Below are 16,267 nucleotides of genomic sequence, written 5' to 3' on the forward strand. Positions count from 1 at the left end.
CGCGCGCAGCCTCTTCTTGCCGCCGCGGATGACCACGGCGCCGGGTGGCGTCGCGCCGGCGCCGTCCCGTGCCGCCGCCGCACCGTCGAAGAAGGTCCCCAATGCGGCGCGGACGAAGAAGGGCAAAACATCCGCGAAGAAAAACAAGGCAGCGGACGGCTCCGGCACCACGAAGGCGAGGGGAAAGAAGCTTGCAGGGTGTTCGATGGCCGCAGCGGCTACCGAAGCGCCGGCGAGCTCACTCGTTGAGCCGGCCGCCGACGCGCACCACGTGTTCGACGAAATGCCCCCAAGGTGAAAAAATTTCCAACTTTTCTTTTCTTCTTATTTTTTCAATGAATCATCATCACATATAGATAGCTTATTTGCATTGTTCAAAAAACTTTGTAGTCTCAACGATGATGCATACATGTCCACTATGGGTGTTGGGTCCAACAATTCGCATTGGTCTCAAACCAATGACATTCATTTCGAAGACCATGAGTTTGAGGTGGACGAGGAGGGTGAGGGAATTGTCGAGGCGCCGAAAGGAAGAGCGGGCAATTACTCAACCAACGATGACAAGTTACTATGCCATACTTATTTGCAAGTGTCGAGGGATCCATCCATTGGAGGTGATCAAAGTAGAGACGCGTATTGGGGGCGAATGAAAGAACACTTTGATGCTCACAACTTGAGTGGAATTGACCGCTCCGAGAGATCACTTCGGTCCCGATGGTCGACAATCAACTCGGATTGTCAAAAGTGGGAGGCCGTACAAAAGGCAGTTGACAAGATTAACCCAAGTGGCACAAATGAGGATGATCGAGTAAGTGGCATCTCATATATGTTCATCATACTTGTTTTTGGTGACCAAAGTGCTAACTTGTTTTGTTTTTCTTGTAGTACAACATTGCACAAAACTTGTTCAAAGAAGCGACAGGGACAACCAAGAAGGGGAAGATCAAGAAAGGCAGGGTCTTTACCTTGCCTCATTGCTATGAAGTGTTAAAGGATGATGAGAAATGGAAGAAGCGTGATGGTTTGGAGGATTTGCATTTGAGCAACAAACGGAAGCGAGCAATTGAGATGAATGATGATGAGGAGGAGGATGATGCATCAAGTGATGACGGCAAGAGAAGCCCCACACCCAACTCGGTTTCATACTCGAAGCCAAAACGACCAGATGGGTGCAAGAAAGACAAAACCGAAAAGAAGAAGAGGAAAGGAGATGATGAGCTCAAAAATGCTATGGAAGCTATTGTGAAGGAAAGGGTCGAAGCCAATGAGGTGAGGAAAATGGCAAGGAACCAAGATGCCGTAGCCGAGGAGAGGAGGTTGGCGGCCGAGGAGAGAAGGGTGGCGGCCGAGGAGAGAAAGGTGGCTTTGGAGGAGAGGAAAGTGAGCAACGAGGAGCGAGCTAAGTTGTTGGAATGGGAGAAGCACTTGTTCTTCTTGGACACATCTAACCTCAATGCGGCGCAAAAAGAGTATGTCAATCTTTCCCAACAAGAAGTCTTGATCCAAAAAAGAGCCTTGGTTCGTGCAATGGGTGGCGGTGGCTTCAGCGCCATGGGTGGCGGTGGCCTCAGCGCCATGGGTGGCGGTGGCCTCGGCGCCATGGGAGGCATGGGTGGCTTCAGAGCCATGGGAGGCATGGGTGCACATCCGGCCGCCATGGGAGGCATGGGTGCACCTCCGGCCGCCATGGGAGGCATGGGTGGCTTTGGAGCACCCTCCGACGCTATGGCCGCCATGGGAGGCATGAGTTTTGCTTCTCTCATGGGAGGCATGGGTGCATCTCCGGCCGCCATGGGTGCAATGTCTTTCGATGTGCCTTCTCACACACATTCCCATGAAGATGCCGTTGAAGATCTTGCCAACACCATCGGAGCTTCACATGATGCGGTGCGTGATGAGGAGAGGGAGGAAGATTCATCTTCGGAGGCGGAAGAGTCGTCTTCGAAAGACGAGGACGAAGACGAAGACGAGGAAGATGAAGATTGATGTGTCTTTCATGTCTTGAACTTTAGTTTGCATTTGAACTTGGTTGGATGAACTTGTGGGCATGAACTTTTATTCATCAACTTGTTTGTGTCAAATTTCACATGTTCATTTTTGTCCAAAATATCATATATGCAAAATGCCCGGCGAGTCGCGCGCGCTGTATTTTTGCGCTCTGCTGGAGCGGCGCGCGCGCTGCATTATAGCGCGGCTGCTGGAGCCAGCGCAGGTGGGCGTGCAAAACCAGCCGCAGCACGCGCGGTAAACAGGTTTTTTGCGCACGGCGCTTAGCGCGGCTGTTGGAGATGCTCTAAGTCTTATACTAGTTAGCATCAAATTCTTTTAACTAGGTGGCTACATGTGCAACCACCAAGTCATTGCAGAAGGCATGTCAGACAACTAGTGTGGCTGTCTCGTTGACCTTCTCTCGGTAGAATAAAATCCCTGGGTCGGACTCATTCTAACAGAGAAAAGTTTGTACAAACCGTCGACCAACAAGAGAGTGAAGGTACAATCTGTTCATAATGCATCTATCCTCACTTGAGATAATTGCTAGTATGTTTCAATGTTGTACTCGTGAAACTCTTCAAGACACACACACACGCACACACGGAGACGGCTTGAGAGGACTCCTCGATAGAGCCAGCTGAACCGCTCCCGCGACGCGCCCCGAGCGCGCGTCACGGGGGCCCCCGATCTGCCGCCGGCGAACTCCTCCCCTCCAACCTTTCCTCCCCCTCGCCACTGCCGAAAAGTGTCCGCCGGGCGAAGCCCGTGCGACGCGGGCGGCGGCGGGGCCTTTTCTTCCCTCCCCTGGTCAAGGCTGCGGTGGCGCGGGTCAGCCGCTCGTGGGGGCGCGGAGCTCGGCGGGGCTCTCGGCGGCGGGGTCGTCGGGCTTCGTCGGCCGTTAGGCTGGGAGTGGTGGTGCGCGGCTGCGTCCTTGGTGGCGGGGTGTTGGTCGGGCTCCCCCCGATTAGGATCCCGATCTGCGGCGGGGGCCGCGGCTGGTGTTGGCGGTTGTGGTCCCGCCCGCCTGTGGGCGTGTCTTGTGGGGCTGGTCGCGGCTGTGAGTCGGCGCCATCCCTCCTTGACCCTGTGGCTCGCCGTGACGGACCCTGTTTGGCCCCTTCTGGGTCAAGTCGGGGGCTTTTGACCCGGGCTTGGCGGCGCGGCGACTAGTCCGAGCTCCGGCTGCGGGATCGTGTGGTGGCGCGGCGGCGGGGTTGGCTGGTAGTGGTGCGGCGGCTGCGCGGGCCTATGCCGTGACTTCGGTGCAGGCGGCGGCCATGTTGGCTGGTGGCGCGGGTGCGTGCCCGGCGGCTCCGACGCTTGGAGCTCGCGGGTCGGCGCGTGTTGGGCTGTGGCCCGGGGTGGCTGCTGCTCCGGCCGTGGATGGCTTCATGGCGGCTTGGCAAGTCGGCTACGGTGGCGGCTGGCTTGTCCCGGCGTCGGTTCTTCAATTGGTCGCTTGTCTCGGCCTTCGATCTGTCCCCTCATCGTCCTTGGTGCTATTTCCGTTGAAGTGATGGCCCTCTCCCATCAGTGGCCCATCGTTAGTCTCGCGCTAGGGCAGCAGGACCAAACTCGTCTCGCGCCCGGCAGCAGGACCATGCCCGTCTCGCGCCCGGCAGCATGACCACGCCCGTCTCGCGCCCAGCAGCAGGACCGTGCTCGTCTTGCGCCCGGCAGCAGGACTGTGTTCGTCTCGCGTCTGATGCGGCAGGACGAGTCGATGGAAGCTAGTTTGCCACGGGGTCCGCTCGTCTCTTCGGTTGGGGTAGTGGCGGGTTTCGAGTGAGGTGGTGTCGAGGTCTTGGATGCCGGGGCGGCGGCCCTGGTGTTGGTAGCGTGGTGCTCATGGGAAGAGCCTGTCGCTCGGTGCTGCCTGGTGGCCATGGCCGTGTGGGCGGCGTGGTAGCCGGGGTGTGGCGTTCGGTGGCGGTGAGTGTTGGCCGGGGCGAAAGCCTGTTCTATTTTCGGACGGACCGGCGGCGGCGTTGATCGTTCCCTTCTTGTAGGCGTCGTCGCGGCTCTCATTGCCCATCGTGTGGCTCCTGGGGAAACTCTGATCCTCGGATCGGGTGGTGGCGGCGCGTCGGTGTCGTAACCTTTCTGAAGGCATCGTCTTCGAGTTCACGGTTCGTCGTATGTGGCTTCATTTCTTCGCGGCGGCGTGGTCACTGTTGGAGACTTGGAGTCCCTGGTTGCTCTTGTAGTGTTAGGGGTCGTGTTGCTACGCTCAGCTTCTATGTATCCTGTGTATTGTGGTGGCGTGCGTTTGTACCGAGTTGTTGTCGGACATTGCTTTAATTATAAAGCGGGGTGAAAGCCTTTTTCGGTGGAACTCTTCACTATTAACCTTAATTTTGTTTGTATTCATCACAGCAGTGCTCGGGCTGTTTATGGCCATGGCTTTGGAAACATTCAAGGCAGTTGCTGGTGTATTTACAGACATCAATGCATGTAGGGATTTTTTTGGATGGGTCACACCATGCATCCTAGCGGCCCGACATCAGCTGTTGGGTGAAAGCAGTGCAGCTGTGCAACACCAGATTCTTGCGGAAAGGGAGCAACTTCGTCATCTGGAGAATGACATTTGGAAGCTCCAGACAACTATGCCCAAGATGCTTGACCTCATTGAGCGTGTTGAGTGGCCGAGCCATAAGAAACCAGCAGCTGAGCTTCTCCCACACATCAAGGATGTAGTTTATGATGCTGAAGACTTTCTTGATGAGTTCAAATATTATGCACTCAGGTTGAGGCTTGAGGAGAGCAGGAATTCAGGTGAAGAACACATGCATGCTGCCTTTCAGGAGTTTTTCATAAGTGTCAAAAATTGTGACCACTTCAACAAAGTGAAGGAAATCCAGGGTAACCTAGATCACATCCATTATCAGTCGAAGGATTTGAGATTGCATAAAGCACCATTGAAGTTTGACAAATTAATCAGGCCAGAAACAAGTGCTTTTTCCGAGGTGCCACAAATATTTGGCCGTGAAAAAGAAGTGAAACACTTGGTGCAACAGTTAGGAGTACATAAAAGCAAGAGAGGGAGGACCGATGATGAAGCAAGAGCGTTGTGTGTGCTTCCCATATTTGGTATGGGGGGTGTCGGAAAAACAACTATTGCACAACAAATCTGTGATGATGCAGAAGTGCAGGAGCACTTTGACTGCATAATTTGGACTTGTGTTTCTGATGATGTTGACGCAAAGAGGTTAATTAAAGAGATTCTGGAGCAGATGGAACAAGATACAATATCTGATAATCTGAATAATCTCGTGAGAAAACTGGCTTGTTCTGTAGAATCTAAGAAGTTGTTACTTGTCCTTGATGACATGTGGGGTGATACATTGAGAAATGGTGGCGCGGAGTGGGGCAAATTTTGCATACCTTTGAGAAATGCCCTTCAAGGAAGTATGATTTTGGTCACCACTAGATTTTATGAGGTTGCTAATCTAGTCTGTGCTGGCATGAAGAGCTACGAGTTGGAGGGTTTGCAAGATGTTGTTTTTTGGGAGTTCTTCAAATCATGTGCATTTGGATCCAATAGGACCTGCAATGACCTAGAGTTGGAGCGCATCGGTAAAGACATGCTTCAAGCCTGCCACTAAATCTTGTTTTAAGAAAATTCCGGACAAAAGATAACATGTATGGAAATGCATCTCACAAAAGTTATTTTAGCACTTCTGTGACTAAAATTGTAAGTTGTAACCACAGAGTAGAACGTTTTGCGTCATTATTTTACAAATTTCAGTTTATGAAGAGCATGCGCTCAAGAAGTAGAAATTAAAAAAAATGCTTTGCCAATATAAAAAATTCTATTTGTGTAGGGTCTCAGAAATAAACAGTGAAACTTCGAAAAGGACAATGAAATAGAAATATGCTGGCATGCTAATATTGAGAACAGCACATACCAATTGGTAAGGTTTTCAAATTCATCCGTAGTTAGCCAATCAAGCATTTCATCTGTTACTATTCCTCCTCCACCTGATGTACCAGCTGTTTCAAAACTAGTGTTATCCCAGTTGAAAACATCACCTCCGAGGCCATGAGGCTGCACTGCACCGGTCTGACCAGCAGGACCGTCTCCAAGCATTTCCTTGGCCGTCTCCCCAATTGCAGCATTCTGCATTCCTTGTGGCATGTCCATGGTTGCAGCATTCTGAATTCCATGGATCATATCCATGGCTGCAGCATTCTGAATTCCATGGGTCATGTCCATAGCTGCCGTATTTTCCATCACCTCCTTCTCACCCTGATACCTTCTAGGAGGGTCAGTACCATCATCCTGAGGCCAAAGCGACATAGATATCCCTCCATTTCTGCAGTCATAGCTGAGTTGATATAACCGTGGTACAAGCTCTTGTTGCCTTATATGGTTTGGATTATCCATGGCATGCATCGTGTTACTTGAAAATAAATTAGGAGTGGGCATTGTCTGCTGTACTGGTTGTGCTAGGTTGGACGGCAATGATGCACTTGACATGATCCCATCTGTTAGAACTCCACCATGACCACCATTACCATCAGTATAACCGTAACCATAACCATTATTATTAAGGTCACAATAACTATTAGTGTTGCCACTACCATTGTTGGGTTTCGTAGTAATTTCAAAATTTTCCTACGCACACGCAAGATCATATGATGCATAGCAACGAGAGGGGAGAGTGTTGTCTACGTACCCACGCAGACCGACTGCGGAAGCGTTGACACAACGTAGAGGAAGTAGTCGTACGTCTTCATGATCCAACCGATCAAGCACCGAAACTACGGCACCTCCGAGTTCGAGCACACGTTCAGCTCGATGACGATCCCCGGACTCCGATCCAGCAAAGTGTCGGGGAAGATTTCCGTCAGCACGACGGCGTGGTGACGATCTTGATGTACTACAGTAGCAGGGCTTCGCCTAAACTCCGCTACAGTATTATCGAGGACTATGGTGGCTGGGGGCACCGCATACTGCTAAGGAATAGATCACGTGGATCAACTTGTGTGTTTCTGGGGTGCCTCTGCCTCAGTATATAAAGGACTAGAGGGGGGGAGGCTGGCCGGCCAAGGGTGGCGCGCCAGGAGAGTCCTACTCCCTCTGGGAGTAGGATCCCCCCCCAAATCCTAGTTGGAATAGGATTCGCGGAGGGGGAAAAGAGAGAGGGGGGGCCGGCCACCTCTCCTTGTCCTAATAGGACTAGGGGAGGGAGGGAGGCGCGCAGCCCATCTTGGGCAGCCCCTTCTCTTTTCCACTAAGGCCCACTAAGGCCCATATAGCTCCCGGGGGGGTTCCGGTAACCTCCCGGTACTCCGGTAAAATCCCGATTTCATCCGGAACACTTCCGATATCCAAACATAGGCTTCCAATGTATCAATCTTTATGTCTCGACCATTTCGAGACTCCTCGTCATGTCCGTGATCACATCCGGGACTCCGAACAACCTTCGGTACATCAAAATGCATAAACTCATAATATAACTGTCATCGTAACCTTAAGCGTGCGGACCCTACGGGTTCGAGAACAATGTAGACATGACCGAGATACGTCTCCGGTCAATAACCAATAGCGGGACCTGGATGCCCATATTGGCTCCTACATATTCTACGAAGATCTTTATCGTTCAGACCGCATAACAACATACGTTGTTCCCTTTGTCATCGGTATGTTACTTGCCCGAGATTCGATCGTCGGTATTCCAATACCTAGTTCAATCTCGTTACCGGCAAGTCTCTTTACTCGTTCTGTAATACACCATCCCGCAACTAACTCATTTAGTTGCAATGCTTGCAAGGCTTAAGTGATGTGCATTACCGAGAGGGCCCAGAGATACCTCTCCGACAATCGGAGTGACAAAACCTAATCTCGAAATACGCCAACCCAACATGTATCTTTGGAGACACCTGTAGTACTCCTTTATAATCACCCAGTTACGTTGTGACGTTTGGTAGTACCCAAAGTGTTCCTCCGGTAAACGGGAGTTGCATAATCTCATAGTTATAGGAACATGTATAAGTCATGAAGAAAGCAATAGCAACATACTAAACGATCGGGTGCTAAGCTAATGGAATGGGTCATGTCAATCAGATCATTCTCTTAATGATGTGATCCCGTTAATCAAATAACAACTCATTATTCATGGTTAGGAAACATAACCATCTTTGATTAACGAGCTAGTCAGTAGAGGCATACTAGTGACACTTTGTTTGTCTATGTATTCACACATGTATTATGTTTCCGGTTAATACAATTCTAGCATGAATAATAAACATTCATCATGATTATAAGGAAATAAATAATAACTTTATTATTGCCTCTAGGGCATATTTCCTTCAGTCTCCCACTTGCACTAGAGTCAATAATCTAGATTACACCGTAATGATTCTAACACCCATGGAGCCTTGGTGCTGATCATGTTTTGCTCGTGGAAGAGGCTTAGTCAATGGGTCTGCAACATTCAGATCCGTATGTATCTTGCAAATCTCTATGTCTCCCACCTGGACTAGATCCTGGATGGAATTGAAGCGTCTCTTGATGTGCTTGGTTCTCTTGTGAAATCTGGATTCCTTTGCCAAGGCAATTGCACCAGTATTGTCACAAAAGATTTTCATTGGACCCGATGCACTAGGTATGACACCTAGATCGGATATGAACTCCTTCATCCAGACTCCTTCGTTCGCTGCTTCCGAAGCAGCTATGTACTCCGCTTCACATGTAGATCCCGCTACGACGCTTTGTTTAGAACTGCACCAACTGACAGCTCCACCGTTTAATGTAAACACGTATCCGGTTTGCGATTTAGAATCGTCCGGATCAGTGTCAAAGCTTGCATCAACATAACCTTTTATGGTGAGCTCTTTGTCACCTCCATATACGAGAAACATATAAAATAGTTGTTACACATTTCATATAATTTCTTACCGCCGCATGACGAAAACTTGGCTGGAAGTAGATGCCGAACAGCTTGCCAGTTGCAAGGCTGCTGTCGCACCTTGACTTGCACAGTCGACATGGTGGTGGTGGTGGTGGTGCCATTTTCCTAAAGCAATATGACCAAAGGATTAACGATCCACTTCACATGAAAGAAAAACAGTAGCATGTGATATTTTGGTTCTTCTTCACTTATATTTTCATAGCTTACTAACACCTTCTAGAATAGAACCAACAGCTAGCAGGCAAATACCAAATCTTGTGTATATATCACCGATATCTCTAGATGAAGAGATTCTTCCGCAAGAAGAAATTTGATGGACAATTATAATCCTAAGATCTAGTAACTTATAAGATGACAAGGTACCACCTACCAAAGCATTTCAGTGGCACCTATTGCCGAAAAAACTTTTCACAAATATCTACCAAATCAGGGTACCACCTACCAAGACATTTCATCTAATTTGGCCGCTATTGCCTAAGGTAACAGATTAAAAAAACAAGTGGAAAATTTAACTAAATTGGCACCTACATTTTGCCAAAAAATAACAATAAAATGGTGCATTTCTTTCCAAGCATCTAGCTAGGTCGTGCCAAATCTTCAGAGCTATCAACTAGCGTACTAAATCAACTAAATCAAAATGTTCTATAAATCAACTAAATCAACTAGCCTAATAAATCAACTAAATCAACTAGCCTAATAAATCAACTAGCCTACTATATCAACTACCCTACTAAATCAAAATGTTCTAAATCAACTAGCCTACTAAATCAACTAAATCATATCAACTAAATCAAAATGTTGCATATGAACTAGCCTACTAAATCAAAATGTAGCAAGGAGGAGGGGTTGTGGATGGAGGAGGGAGGAGGGAGAAGGAGGGCGACTGGAGGAGGGAGGATAGAGTAGGACGGAGGAGGAAGGCGGAGCGAGGAGGGGCCTGCCGGCGGCGGGCGGAGGAGTAGAGGGAGGACGGAGAAGGAGGGCGGTACCGAGTCCAGCGAGGAGGAGGAGGTGACGGCGGCGCAGAGGGAGGAGAGGTACGCGACGGCGGCCGGTGGGGAGAGGGCGGCCGGCGGGGGAGGACCGGCGCGGGGGGGGGAGGGAGGGCGGGTTGAGGGGGGAGATCGAGTGAGCGTGAATGTGAGTGGATCAGAGAGAGGAGAGTGAGGGGTGGAAGATAGAATGGCTTAGCAGTAGCGCGCTATAGGGAAAGGCGCTACTGCTAAACGACCTAGCAGTAGCGCCTTTCACTCAGAACGCGCTACTGCTATGTGTCAGCATGTAAATATAAACATAAAAAATACATTGATCATCAATGATCTTTTTGTGTACAATCTGATTTGTCACATATTGCGGCCACAAATTCTACACATAGAGTTCAATGAAGACCAAGTGTTTATGATAGTTTGAGAAGTAACATATTTAAGGTGGTAGAAACCCTATTTCCGGAGTGAGGTGGGACTAAATTTTTGTAGTAAAGTTAGCAGTAGCGGGTCTTAGAGCAAGGCGCTACTGCTATGATCTGTAGCAGTAACGCTCTTCGTACTAACGCGCTGCTACTAGAACTAGCTTCGCAGCGGGGCCGTAGCAATTATAGCAGTAGCGCGGCTTACAGGAGGTGCGCTACGGCTATTTTTATTTCAGCAGCGAGTTCTTTTGGAGCGCGTTACTGCTATATAGCAGCAGCGCTTTATTTTAAAATGTGCTAATGGTAAGATTATGTGTATAGGCTTTTTCCTAGCAGTGGGAGCCCCGCTCATGCCGGAGGCAAGCAGCAAGCATGAGGCGCGGGACACGAAGCATCGCCACAACAACCGGGCGAGGTGGCATTCACGCGCATACCCGATGCACCAGCTCGTCCAACACCAGTCGCACCACTCCACGCCCGCCACTTTTGCCCTATATCGGAGCACAGCGACGACGACCGGGTGCTCCATGACATGCACGGTAGCCAGGTGGCGTACACGACGACGGTGCTGCACTCGCCGGACACTTACATGCGTGGCACCATCGCGGTGGCACAGAGCATCTAGCAGTCGGGCTTCACTAGGGACCTTGTGGTGATGGTAGACCACGACAGCGTCGCGGCGAAGCAGCAACGTGTCCTAGTGGCGATAGGGTGGCAGGCGCGCGCGCCATGAACAGTTGCATCAGCAACCTGGGCGCACACAACTTTTTTTTGCGATGGTAAAAGAGTTTTATTCCATAAACATAGAGTTACAATTAAGTGACAAGAGCTCCTCTACACACGGAGGTCCCCGTCCATGTTATACAGTTGTAGTACTTTCTGTACGGCTATACATAGCCAAACGATCTGCTATCCTATTCTGCTCTCGTTTAATTTTCGAAGGAATACTCTCTTTCACCCATGAGATAACGAATCTCAACTACTAAGTGACCATAAGCCGAGCGGGAAAGGCTCTCCCCTGTCAGAGCTGACAGAGCCTGAGAGGAGTCGGATTGGACGATGATGGGAAGATCACAATGCTGGATTGATAGTGCCATTCCTTGCATTATTGCATGTAGCTCCGCCTCCAGCGCATCATTGCAATTGAAGATACATCGATATGCGGCAAAGATTACCGTACCATCGTATCTTTTTAGTATCATGCCCGCTGCTGCAGACCCATCCGATGAAGAAAACGACCCGTCGACCGAAAGTGCAGCTTGGCCTTCTGCCTGTCGCGGCCATGGCAGCCGCGGTGTCTCACCACGCGGCCTGACCGGATCCTCGTTGTGTACCACCATCTTCCCCTTGATAATCTCCTCCGTCGAGTACTTTCTCACCAAGTGTAGTGAGTGCATGTAACTCTCGAGGTACTCAGCCGTCACCGTCGGGGTCGGAACATCTTTGCCATGCGCCATGTCCGACCGCAACGACCAGATCCTCCAAATTAACATGATAGTGCAATCCCGCATTTCATCAGTACAATTCATAAGAATATTCAGGAGCCACTCCTTTCCCGTGTCTCGAAGCAGTTGATGATCAGGAAGGTTCCAAACTGACCGCATTTGCGTCCACACTGCTCGAGCATAATCACAGGTGACCAGCGCATGCAAACTGGTCTCCTTTTCTGTACCACAGAGCGGGCAAGTATCTCGAGTTGAGATATGCATATATTTCTTACAGTGGTTCGTTGCTAGAGCACCCGACACGGCCTTCCACGCCATTATTCTCATTTTGAGTGGAACCCGAGCATCCCATACGCGTCTCCATATGGACCTGTGGCCACTCGGGTTATTGCTAGATGAGCCTGCAGCGTGTTCCACATGGCTCTCAGCTGCCAAATGATACGCACTCTTGACCGTGAACACTCCACTCTTTTCTAGAAACCATGCCAGGAAGTCCTGACCTTGGCTTGGTGACGTCCTGATCTTCACTATCTCCCGGACGTCCATATCCCAGAAGTATTGCCGTAGCATCTCCATATTCCATGCACCTGATTCATCAAGGAAGTCCGCTACCCAATTGTATCTACAATTTCCTTTTGGAGTGATTGGCTTGAAGTCATCTCTCCTCGGGATCCATGGGTCCCTCCACGTTCTGATTAGTGAACCATCGCCCACACGCCATATGAGCCCTTTCTTCAAAAGATCGAGACCGTACATGATTCCCTTCCATACAACAGACGAACCAGAAGGGAAGAGTGTATCAAGCAGATTCCCATTGGGATAATATTTAGCTCGTACCAAACGAGCACATAAAGTATCAGGACTTTCAAGCAACCTCCAGGCTTGTTTTGCAAGAAGCGCCCGGTTAAACGCCCTCATATCTCTAAAACCCATGCCCCCCATATCCTTGGGTAAGATCATTTTCTCCCAGCTGAGCCAGGCCATTTTCCTCTTTCCATTCTCTACTCCCCACCAATACTGTCTCATCATACGTGTTAAGTCATCACACACAGAGGCCGGTAGCCGAAATACACTCATAACATATGTAGGTATTGCTTGCGCTACTGCCTTGATCAAGATTTCTTTGTTGCCCATTGAGACATATTGTTCACTCCAATCAATTAATCTCTTCCTCAACCTTTCTTGTAGGGATTCAAATTGTCCCTTGTGCACTCTTCCTTCCGGAACAGGAAGGCCGAGATACTTAGGTTCGAACACTTGCTGCTTAATTTCCAGGATACTCTTGACATCATCTACCACCACAGCAGAGCAGTTGTCTGAGAAAAGGATGGAACACTTTTCTGGGTTAATGAGTTGACCCGTAGCTGAGGTATAAGTGTTCAACAGCCCCTTGACAATGTGCGCCTGCTGGCCGGAAGCCTCAAATAGCAGCATAGTATCATCCGCAAAAAGCAGGTGGGATATAACTGGTGCCCCTCGACAAATTGCTAACCCCTTTAAGGCACCTTCAACCACTGACTTTGACAATAAAGCAGAAAGAGCATCAGAAACGAAGAGAAACGAAAACGGTGATAAAGGGTCACCTTGCCTTAGTCCCTTGAAGGAAAGAAACTCTCCAGCAATTGTCCATTGAATTTGACAGAGTATTTTACTGATCTGACACACACCATAATCCACGATATCCACTGTTCAGCGAATCCCCATTTGCGAAGTGCATTTTCCAAAAAATCCCAATCGACACGATCATATGCCTTTGACAGATAAAGCTTGTAAGCATACGCCGCTGGCCTGTTTTGTTTCAGCGACTGTATATGATGAATGCATTCAAACACAATTATAGAGTTATCCGAAATAAGTCTTTCGGGGACAAAAGCACTCTGATTCCCCAATATTAACTCCGCCAGCATTGGCCTTAGCCTATTCACCAAACATTTTGAAACGATCTTATAAATGACATTGCATAGGCTTATCGGTCTAAAGTCCTTAAGTTCCTTGGGGAAAGGGATTTTCAGAATAAGAACAATAGTCGTATCATTGACACTGTCTAGCATAGCACCTGACCTAAAGAACTTCAGCACAGCAGCTGTAATTTCAGCTTTCAACACTGCCCAATCTCGTTGAAAAAATCTCGCCAGGAGACCATCCGTCCCTGGCGCTTTGAGGGGACCGATCTGAAATAAAGCATCGGACACCTCCTCCTCCAAGAACGGAGCACATAGTATATCGTTCATACCTTGGGTTACCTTCGTTGCAATTAATACTCTCCAAAACGACCTCCGGCGTCAAGGTTGGGTCCTTTGTATACACCTCCTTGAAATACGACGTAGCCATTCGCTGCATATCCGTCGGGACAGAACACCATGTACCATCCGCACGCCGTAGACGTTGGATATAGTTCCGCCTAGCCCGCCACATTGTGCGACGGTGGAGATATGCCGTATTTCGTTCTCCCTCCTTCACCCATGTTATTCGAGATCTCTGAAGCCAAAGCATTTCCTCCCTATAGAGGAGTTCATCTAGTTGATGCATCTTCTGTTTTATCAGGTTTCTGTCAGCGTCATGAAGCTGTAGGTCCGCCAACTCCGCGCGCAGCTTTTCCAATTCAGATATGACATGCCCAAAGTTCTCTTTGCTCCAAGATCGCAGCTTGTTCATCATCTCTTTCAGTGCGTCACAGACCGCACCGAGGTTTCCCGCCAGCCGGCTCCGCTCCCAGCGTTCTGCCACAACCGAGGAGAGGCCCGGATGTCTCTCCCACATGATCTCATATCGAGATTTCGGCCTAGTTCTTGGTGGTGATGAAGATACACGTACTAGTACCGGCGCATGATCCAAGCAGGAAGTAGCAAGATGAATCACCTGCGTGAGGGGGAACAAGTCCCTCCATGCCTTGTTCGCACAAGCCATGTCAAGACGGACCCGTACGTTCCTGTCTCCAAACTGGCCGTTATCGTATGTGAAAGGAACGCCACTAAAACCAAGATCCCACAATTCACATGCTAACAGACTTTCAGACCGTTATGATTGAGAAAAGTGCTCATGTTGCCACATAGCTTCATTAAAATCTCCACACACTAACCACGGTTCAACAGAAACTGCCCTAAGATCAGATAGAGCACTCCACGTACGATGCCGATTCTGCACTCTCGGCTCGCCATACACGAAGGTTGTCCTCCAAGATTTATCATTCGCAGCATCCACTATCCGCACGTCTATATACCGTGCACATGCATCAAGAACTGTAACTTGCAAACTCTCATCCCAGTAAAGAGCAAGGCCTCCACTAAGACCCTGACTTGATACTCCTGCAAAACCTTTCATCTGTAGTCTCCACTTAAGTCGCTCCATTTTATTTGAGGCTTGTCTAGTTTCAGATAAGAAAATGAGCCCCGGGGAATTGGCTTTAGAGAGGGCCAAAACCTCGCGAACTGTCTGGAGGTCCCCTCCGGTAGTTCCAACATAACAGACTCATTGTGCCCGGCGGTCCTCCCTCAAGGAGGCCGCCGATTTCTCGCCCGCTACACCGTCTGAACTAGTTTTTGCTCGCTTGCTTCCACTACTACTGCTAGGTGAATTGGTCCCATCATCCTCTCCCTTACCAAGGGTCAGCGCAGGAGCATCCTCCTTTGATTTCTGGGCACCAAGCACCTCATCAGAGTTCACACCATCCATAGCTAACCTTTTCCTGGCCACCGGATCCACCTGCATGGAAGTATGGCCAGACTTTGAGGGACTTGTAGCTGTATCTAGAATATCAGGGTCAACCGCCCCCATGCCAGCCTTAGTCTACTGGGGTGTAGCATCATACTGCCTTGCCCCTCCTCGCACCGGATTGTCCTCCTGAGGTTGTCTATTAGGGCCATCAGCATACAACCACGCCCCGTATTTCTTATCCTTTTCCTCATAAATGCCATTGCCACATTCTTTGTACTCATGGACAATTAAGCCGCAGATGCTGCAAAATCTGGCCAATTTCTCATAATGCACCAGGAACACTTGCCTTTCATGGCCTCGAACAATGCTAACAAATTTTGTGAGAGGCTGGCAAATGTCATGGTGTATTCTTAGCCTGACATAATCCCCTCTAGTGTTTCCGTTTAGCCTCATCTCCAAGATCTTACCCGAGTTCCGGAGTAGATGTTGCACAATCTTCTCCTTGCAAAAACCTTCAGGAAGCTTGTGAATTTGAAGCCAGATTGGCATGAAGGTCATAGGTACCTCCTCTGCCTTGGTAAAACCATCATATGGGCACATCAACACGAGCATATTCCGAAACAGCCATGGTCCTTGATCAAGCATGCGCTCCCAATCTCCAAGACAGGAGGCTTGAACGACGAACAGATTTGGTCCAACCGGTCGAAACCTAACCGGCTGGGCTATGTTCCACGCCGCGCGCATCTCCCTGTAGAAAGCAGTCTGGCTGAGGGACTTGTCCGTGTGAACCCTAGCTAGGGCAAGCCATCTGACGCTTTCGTTGATTTCAGGATCATCCTCATCAATAACAA

The 16,267-nt window shown here is 49.4% G+C and overlaps 1 pseudogene; it reads left to right on the forward strand.

The window, feature by feature from the left end:
• The first annotated feature begins 4,391 nt into the window (after positions 1–4,391).
• LOC123129306 (disease resistance protein RGA2-like) overlaps positions 4,392–16,267 on the forward strand; it is a 30,262-nt pseudogene continuing 18,386 nt past the window's right edge.

Source organism: Triticum aestivum, chromosome 6A, assembly GCF_018294505.1.
Source record: "Triticum aestivum cultivar Chinese Spring chromosome 6A, IWGSC CS RefSeq v2.1, whole genome shotgun sequence".
Classification (NCBI taxonomy): domain Eukaryota; kingdom Viridiplantae; phylum Streptophyta; class Magnoliopsida; order Poales; family Poaceae; genus Triticum; species Triticum aestivum.